Source organism: Ursus arctos, chromosome X (genome assembly GCF_023065955.2).
Source record: "Ursus arctos isolate Adak ecotype North America chromosome X, UrsArc2.0, whole genome shotgun sequence".
Taxonomy (NCBI): Eukaryota; Metazoa; Chordata; class Mammalia; order Carnivora; family Ursidae; genus Ursus; species Ursus arctos.
The window spans coordinates 1,019,621-1,027,789 of record NC_079873.1 but is presented as its reverse complement, the minus strand read 5'-3'; the positions used below and the strand labels follow the sequence as shown (position 1 = coordinate 1,027,789).

Below are 8,169 nucleotides of genomic sequence, written 5' to 3'. Positions count from 1 at the left end.
CATCCTGCAGGAGACACTGGTGGGGTGGGCAGGGTCTCTTGCGGCCTCTTTTTTTTTTAAATTTTTCTAAAATAATTTTTTATTATGTTATGTTAGTCACCATACAGTACATCCCTGGTTTTTGATGTAAAGTTCCATGATTCATTACTTGCGTATAACACCCAGTGCACTATGAATACGTGCCCTCCTTACTACCCATCACCAGCCTATCCCAGTCCCCCACCTCCTCTCCTCTGAAGCAGCTCTGAGGTCGGACGGAGGGAGGCTGTGGAGCGGGCACCCTGCCCCGCCCTGAGCAGGGTGGCGGGCGAGCCTCATAGGAGGCGGGGGCCCCACGGGCTTGGCCCTCGACGGAGCGAGCGCACAGACGGTTAGTTGCACAGGAAATTTCAACACGGGTTTCCTCTCTACCCACCCTGCCTCCCAACCGTGGCTGCCAGACTCGGAGGTGGACCCCGGCGAATTTGCATTTCGCAACGGCCTGGCCATGCCCCCGTGACACCTGCCCGAGCAGCCTCCAGACGGCCACCGTGACTTGGGCCGGCCCTCTGTGGACGCAGATCATTCAGGGGCACCTCTGACCGCCCGCCGGCGTGCAAAATGAGGACGGCTGCCTTCCGGATACCAGACGCCGAGGCTCAGCAGCGCGCGGCCCTCTGAGACCCCAGGTGAGCCCTCCGCCCTGCGCCCTGCGCGGCGCGCGTGCATGGTCGGGAATGAAGCGAGTCCGGCGGGGACAGGGTCTCAGGGGTGCCCACGTGGGCGAAAGGGGGTGGCGCGCACACAGCCAGGCAAACCCCTAGAGAGCGTTTGCAGAGGCGTCCAGCAGGGAAACTCTCCTGCCAACACTCATTCGGTAAAAGGCACCTGGGCCGGCCGAGCGGAGCCCCGCACGGGGCGCGCGGATGGGGCCGCCACACTGACAGCCACCGCGGCGGCCTGAACGGGGGGACAGGGGGCCCTGAGACCCCGCAGACGAGCTCACGGGGTGCCGGATCGTGTAAAACCACGGGGCGTTTGAGCATGTGCCAAGCCGCCCCCCGCCCCCAGCAGCGTCTGGGGACCAGGGAGCTCGCGGCGCTGGCTGGAGCGCGGGTTTGGACACAGTCAGCGGCACTGTTTGCGGTCAGTCGCACTGGGTCGTAAGGAGGCGGAACCCCACACCACGTGCTTCTGCGCCCACACCAAAGACCGTTTCTCTCGGTCCCCGTCCTGTTTGCGCAACGCGGGCGGGCGGTAACAGAGGCAGGGCCCCGGCGGCGCCTGGGGTGAGAAACGGTAAAGCCCCGGGAAGAAGCCCCTGGCCCTGCTGGGAACTGAGCCCGCGGGGTCCGGACACGAGCCAGCGAGCGTCTGTTGTTTTCTGATCGGACGTTTCCATGCTGGAGGAAGGGCGTGTGGTTGGGGCAGGGCCGGTGCCAGCGTCGGTGCAGGGAGGGGAATGTGTCTCCGGGGATGGCGGCCCCCAAATCCTAGTGATCGTGTCTGGGGAGGGAGATGGGACCCAGGACTTGGCAGGAATCAGGAGGATGGATGTGAGCGTCCGGGTGGTGCTTGGAGAAGCATCTGTGGGTCTGCTTGCCGTGGGAACTATCCCGGCTTGGCCACACCCCAGGGACGCAGGTGGAGCAGCGTGGACCCTGTGCAAGGCTCACCTGGGACCCCCGACCCAGCCACACCCTGTGTTGTCCTGTCCAGGAGAAGGGGGCAGGGATGAAGGGATGGTCGGTGACAGGTTAGCAGGGAAAGTGGGTAAACACCAACTACCACCGGCCTGGAGATGCCCCTTGACAAGGCAGAAGAGCCCTCCCACTGACCCCCCAAACTGGGGTGCTGCTCTCCTGGTCAAGACCCTCCGTCTGCACCTCCTCCTTGTATCACCAACGGCCGGCAAGACACCGCCGCTGGGGCCCTCCCTTTCACATCCCCCTTCATGTCCCTGGAGGCAGCGGGGTGGGCGGGCAGGATATGGGGAGCCCAACGTGCACCTGCCACCTCGCTCTGCCTCCCCGACTGAGGACAGGGCCCCTGGGAGCTGACCCACACCTGTCACGGCCCCTCTCGTCCACTCCCTGGGGCCAGCAACAGCATGGGGAATCGTGACCCTGTGACAGAGCTCAGGGCGCAGCTGAGGGGACGTCCCCGGGGACAGCGCTGGGCTCCCCCCCAGCCATGTGTGTCAGTGCCCTCGTCGGCCACACGGAGGGATGCAAGGAGTGCCTTCTCTCTGGAGCAGTGCACAGATCCCGTAACTGTGCTGAGCTGAGCCGAGATCTCAGGGGTGGGAGGGCTGCGTCCCCAACATCCCGCTGCCCCACGTGGGGAAACTGGAGCCGGAAGAGGCGAAGGAGGTCGCCCACGCACACAGGATCCAGGCTTTCCGCCTGCAGAGCCCTTCTTAACCCGCTGCCTGTCCGCTAGCCTGCCATCCCATTGATCCAGGCATTGAAGAAGTCATCATGTGCTGGGCTCCGTGCTGAGTATTTCGCTGGGCAGGGAGAGAATTCAAAATATTGAGATGCACTCCTGGGCTGCAGGTTGCAAGGATTTGAAGTGGGAAGAAATCCAGGAGGGCTTCCTGGCAGAGGCAGGGCTCGCCAGGTCAATGTGGCACCAAGGATGTTGTGAATGGGAGCAAGGGCGGGGATGGGCTGTGTGTGTTCTGGGTGGGGCTGGGGGCAACCCCAGGAGGAGGGTGTCAGGTTAGCACCCAGCCCAGAAAAGCACCGGAAGCTTCTGGCACTGCTGGGAATTGTAGGGTTGAGCTTTGCAAAGAGATCAGGTTGGGGTCCTTGTCTGACCACGGGGATGAGAGCCGGGTGGGCGGGTCCTGAGGAGACGACACCACACAGGTGGAATGTGTGGTTTGCCAGCAGAAGACAGGGGCTAGACCAGAGGGGAGGGTGTCCCATGAGACACCTGATGGCTGGGAGGCAGAGAGGCATGGACCAACGCAGAACAGTGATGTCTGTTGAAGGCGGTGCCTTGGTATAGCCGCTGGTATTGGCCAGACTCCCAGAGAGGCTCATGAAAGGTGTTGGGCTGACGGCAGGGACCCTGGGTGACCTCAGTATTGTTTATGGGGGGACCCCTGACAGAGAGAGGGGCTATAGGAAGACAGGGGCAAAGGGAGGGTGTCTTGGAACACAATGACATGTCATATACGCAGGGTGAGGGCACAGTCTCTCCGATATGGCACTGGTGGCATTTGGGCTGGGCATTGGGTGGCATCCCCAGTCTGCACTCGCCAGACGCCAGTACCATTTCTTTCCCCCAAAGTTGGAATATCCAGAAATGTCCTCTGGGGAAAGGGGCAAAGTCACGGCTGGTCACGAACCCCTGTGATAGATAGATGATAGATGGTTGGATGGATAGATAGATAGATAGATAGATAGATAGATAGATAGATAGACAGACAACAGATAGATATGGATGGACAGATGATAGATAATTGGATGAACGGATTGATGGTTGGATGGATGGATGGATGGATGGATGGATGGATGATGGATGGATGGCTAGAGATGATAGATACATGCTTGGATGGATGGATGAGATAGATGATAGATAGATGATAGATAGATAGATAGATAGATAGATAGATAGATAGATAGATGATAGATAATAGATAATAGATAATAGATAGATAGAGTCTCTCATGCTAGATCAGGGTGTCTCAGCCTCAGTACTGCTGATATCTGGGGCTGGATCCCCCTCTGATGTGCGACATCCTGGCACTGTAGGGTGCTGAACAATGTCTCTGGTCTCCACCCACCAGATGTCAGGAGCGTCCCCACAAGCTATGACACCCCAAACTGTCTCCAGACATCACCAAGTGTCTTCTATGGGGCAGAATCCCCCCCTCTCAGTTCAGAACTGCCGAGGGAGAGGATGAGAAGGAGCAAGGGACAACAGAGCCAGAAGGCTGGGAGAAGCAGCAGGACCGAGTCACATCCTCTGGGTCTCAGGGAGAGAACTGGGCTGGGCTAGGGCGCTCTGGGACACTTTCTCCCATTTCTTAATGTTCTGCCACATGTTTTTGTTTCTGTGATGAAATCATAGTGGTGATAGGGCACAGTGGTGATAGGGCACAGAGCTCATGTACAGAATAAGCAGATGCAGGCTACACCCGGGGAAAATGAGCCAGGGTTTACTCTGCACAGTTCCCACAGGAAGGTCCCTGTAGCCCAAGATGACCTGACCACGGACAAAACCCTGGCTTGAACAAGGGACATTTTAACGAATAAAGCAGGAACAATGGGAAAACTCTTTTGTACTGTTCTGTGCCACAAAGAGGACGGAGAAAGTGTGTGGTTTAGGATGCCTGGCTTCTGGACACCCTGGTCACTCACTGCCTTGGATGTGTCCCATCCACCAGCATGTGCAGTCCAAGTACCCTGCAGTTGGAGGCATTGAGTCTCCATGTGAGGGTGAGGAAGGGGATGGAGCAAGGCCACCCCTGCACTTAGGACAGGGACAGACCAGCAGGCACACATGTGGGATGGGGGAGAGAACCCAGCAGTCATGGCCATAGGCAATGACTGGGTAGGGTGAGTGCATATACTGTGGCCTTGTAGATGACACCAGAAAACATCAGCATGAGTTTGGTAATTGGTGGGTGGGTCAGTGGATGGATGGATACATGGTAGGTGGATGGATGGATGAAAGGATGGGTTGATGGGTGAATGGATGAATAAATGGAAGAATGGATGGATAGATAGATGATAGATAGATAGATAGATAGATAGATAGATAGATAGATAGATAGAATGGATGGATAGATGGATGGATGGATGGATATGATGGATGGATGATGGATGAATGAATAGGGAGGTGAATGGATGGATGGATGGATAAGTGGAGGGATGGAAGGATGGATAGATGATAGATAGATAGATAGATAGATAGATAGATAAGATAGATAGATAAGATAGATAGATAAGTGGATGGATGGATGGATGGATGGATGGATGGATGGATGGATGGATGGATTAGTGGAGGGATGAAAGGATGGATGGATAGATAGATAGATAGATAGATAGATAGATAGATAGATAGATGAGTGGATGGATGGATGATTGGATGGATGGATGGATGGATGGATGGATGGATGGATGGATGGACAGATGAGTGGATGGATGGATGGATGGTGGATGCATGGATGGATGCATGGATGGAGGGAGAGATGGAGGGAGAGATGGATGGGTTCATGGGTGAATGCATCATAAATAAGTGGAAGGATAAATGGAAAGATTGATGGATACAGGATGAATGGATGCATGCAGGAACAGGTGGATGGATGGACGCTGTACACACGGACCAATAAAACAAGAAAAGAGGTAGGTTGCCAGTCAATCCCTCCAGACCTGTTTCTTAGGGCAGCTGTAACCAATGACCACAACTGGTGGTGGGGATGTTGGAGATGCTGTGGGAGCTACACACAGGTGGTGGTATCCCAACATGGTGCACACGCCCAAAGCCACTGCAGTGTTCGCTTGAAAACGGTGAATTGTATCTCAAACAGAGAGAGCGGAAGCAAACAGCTGTCCAATGCCCGTGCTCTTACTTCCTCACCGCGGGCTATAAACACTGTCTGCAGGACACGTTGCCAGTGCGCTGGGTGCCACAGGTTCTGAGTCACACTCACAGGAAGCTGCTGAAGGGGCGTTCCTGAGAGCCCCACCACAAGATGCCCGTCCCGAGCTACGGCTGGCCGGTTTCCTTCCCCGTGCACGACTCCCTCCTGACTAAACACAGCCGTTGCCACTTGTAAACAGGCATACGAACAGCACACAGGCTGAGTTTCTGCCTTCAGGGCCATGCACAGCCCAGCGTGGGCAGCCCCCCATGCGCAGAGCGTCCTCCTGGCCGTGGCTTTGGTTTCCAGCTCATGCCAGCACCACAGTGACCTTCCTCGCCACTGGGTTCCATGCTGGCTGCTTTGTACGGATGCCAGGCTCTGTGCACATCACCATTGGTGAGAACAGATCTCAGGGCAGAGACGATGGGAGACCAGAGAGATTATTAAGGGACCAGAGAAATTTTTAGGGACACGGACTTTTGGGGAACAGAGCTTATTGGAGATACATGTCAAAGATGGCGGCCCCATGATCTGCATTTGGGGGTCCCACTGGGGTCACAGGGACCGACTGAGTGTGCTTTGCCCGAGCATCTTAATGGGCCACGTGTGCTCAGACACAATGACCCCACTCAGAGCATTTGACCTGCACCCCAGCCCAAAAGAAGAATTACCCTTAGATCCTCTTTCCCACTGAAATCAGTTTCCATCTTGCTCAGAACATAACACAATTTCCGTAGTGCCTTATGCTTGTCCTCAGACTCCAGGAGGCGGAACATCAACCCCAGGTCAGGTGCCTGGGACTTCCCGTTGGGCACTCGGGGAGCACAGATTGGGTGGCTCCTGAGCCCCTGTCCAGTGCCGTCCTCCACGTGATGGGTGACGTACGCATGGCATGCTCAGAGCTTCTCCTCGATGTCCACCTTCACACCCTCCAAGCACGACCCAGACCCAGACTCACAATGCCATGCCTACCTGTCCACCAGGCGTGGACCAAACACCCCATCCCACCTTCTCTGCGCTCACCTAGCAGCACACCAGGGACTCCACGCCATGCCCTGGCTCCAGGACCCCTTCTTCTGATCATGGGCATGTGCAGTAGCCCACAACACCCTGGGGTACAACCCACTGTGTAACACCTCATGCACCTGGATTCACACCCCACGACCCGTCCCCGTTTAAACACAGTGGCCACGTGACACATGGACCTTGGGGTCATGATGCTCAGTGAGAGAACTAGACACACACAGTCACATTGTGTGTGAGTCTGTTCGTCAGAAATGTGCAAAACATTTCTGTGTGCAGCAAATGTGGCAAATCCCCAGTGACAGAAAGCAGATTATTGGTACTGGTGGGAGGGGTAATGAGGACGGGGTTGTCTTAGTCCAGTGGGGTGTCCATAACAGAACACGACAGGCAGGCATTAATTCCTCACAGTTCTGGAGGTTGGAAGTCTGAGGTCAGGGTGGCGCTGATTCTGTGTTTGGGGGAAGCCTGCTTCCTGGTCAGCAGTGACCTCCATGCTCCTTGCAGAAGGAGAGAGTGGAGACATCAGTTGTCCACAGAAATCACCACCAGTGGCCAGACTTGGCTTGGGGATTAAACAGAATGGTGCCTACTGCCCAAGTGTTGGGGGTAGGGTGACCAGCCATGTAGATTTGCTTGGAAAGCAGGGGGTCCTGAGAGGCAGGACTTTGGGAACCAAAACGGGGGTAGTCCTGGCAAAATGGGTGTAGTGGGTTGAATGGTGAGCTCCCAAAATATATGTCCATGTCCTAATCATTCACAACCTGTGGAACATATGTAGAAATAAGGTCTTTGCAGATGTGATGAAGAGAAGGACCTGAGATGAACTCATCCTGGATCAGGGTGGCCCTAAATCCAATGACATTTGTCCTTGTGAGAGGCAGAGGAAGAGACACAGACACAGAGGAGAAGCCACGTGAAGATGCAGGCAGAGACAGGAGGTGTAAATATAGGATAAGATTGGATAGATAGCTAGATAATAGCTAGATAGAGATGGATAGATAGATGATAGATAGATAGATAGATAGATAGATAGATAGATAGATAGATAGAATGGATGGATGTGCAGATGGGTGAATGGATGGATGGATGGATGGATGGATGGATGGATGGATAATAATGATGATGATGATGATGATGATGATGATGATGATGGATAGATAGATAGATACATAGATAGATACATATGATGGATGGATGGATGGATGGATGGATGGATGGATGGATAATAATGATGATGATGATGATGATGATGATGATGGATAGATAGATACATAGATAGATACATAGATAGATACATATGATGGATGGATGGATGGATGGATGGATGGATGGATGGATGGATAATAATGATGATGATGATGATGATGATGATGGATAGATAGATAGATAGATAGATAGATAGATAGATAGATAGATCAATTGTCTCTCATGCTAGGCCAGAACTTTTGAGCCTGAACACTGCTGATATCTGGGGCTGGATCCCTCTCTGATGTGGGACATCCTGGGCACTGTAAGGTGCTGAACAGCATCTCTGGTCTCCCCCCACCACATGGCAGGAGTAC

General features: G+C 54.4%; 1 protein-coding gene across 1 annotated transcript in view; it reads left to right on the top strand.

Moving 5' to 3' along the window:
• The first annotated feature begins 248 nt into the window (after window positions 1-248).
• Window positions 249-8,169, top strand: part of LOC130543023 (P2Y purinoceptor 8-like) — a 46,669-nt gene continuing 38,748 nt past the window's right edge. The window contains exon 1 of the mRNA XM_057308593.1: window positions 249-668. The gene's annotated coding sequence lies outside the window, so the exon portion shown is untranslated. The remainder of the gene's footprint in view (window positions 669-8,169) is intronic.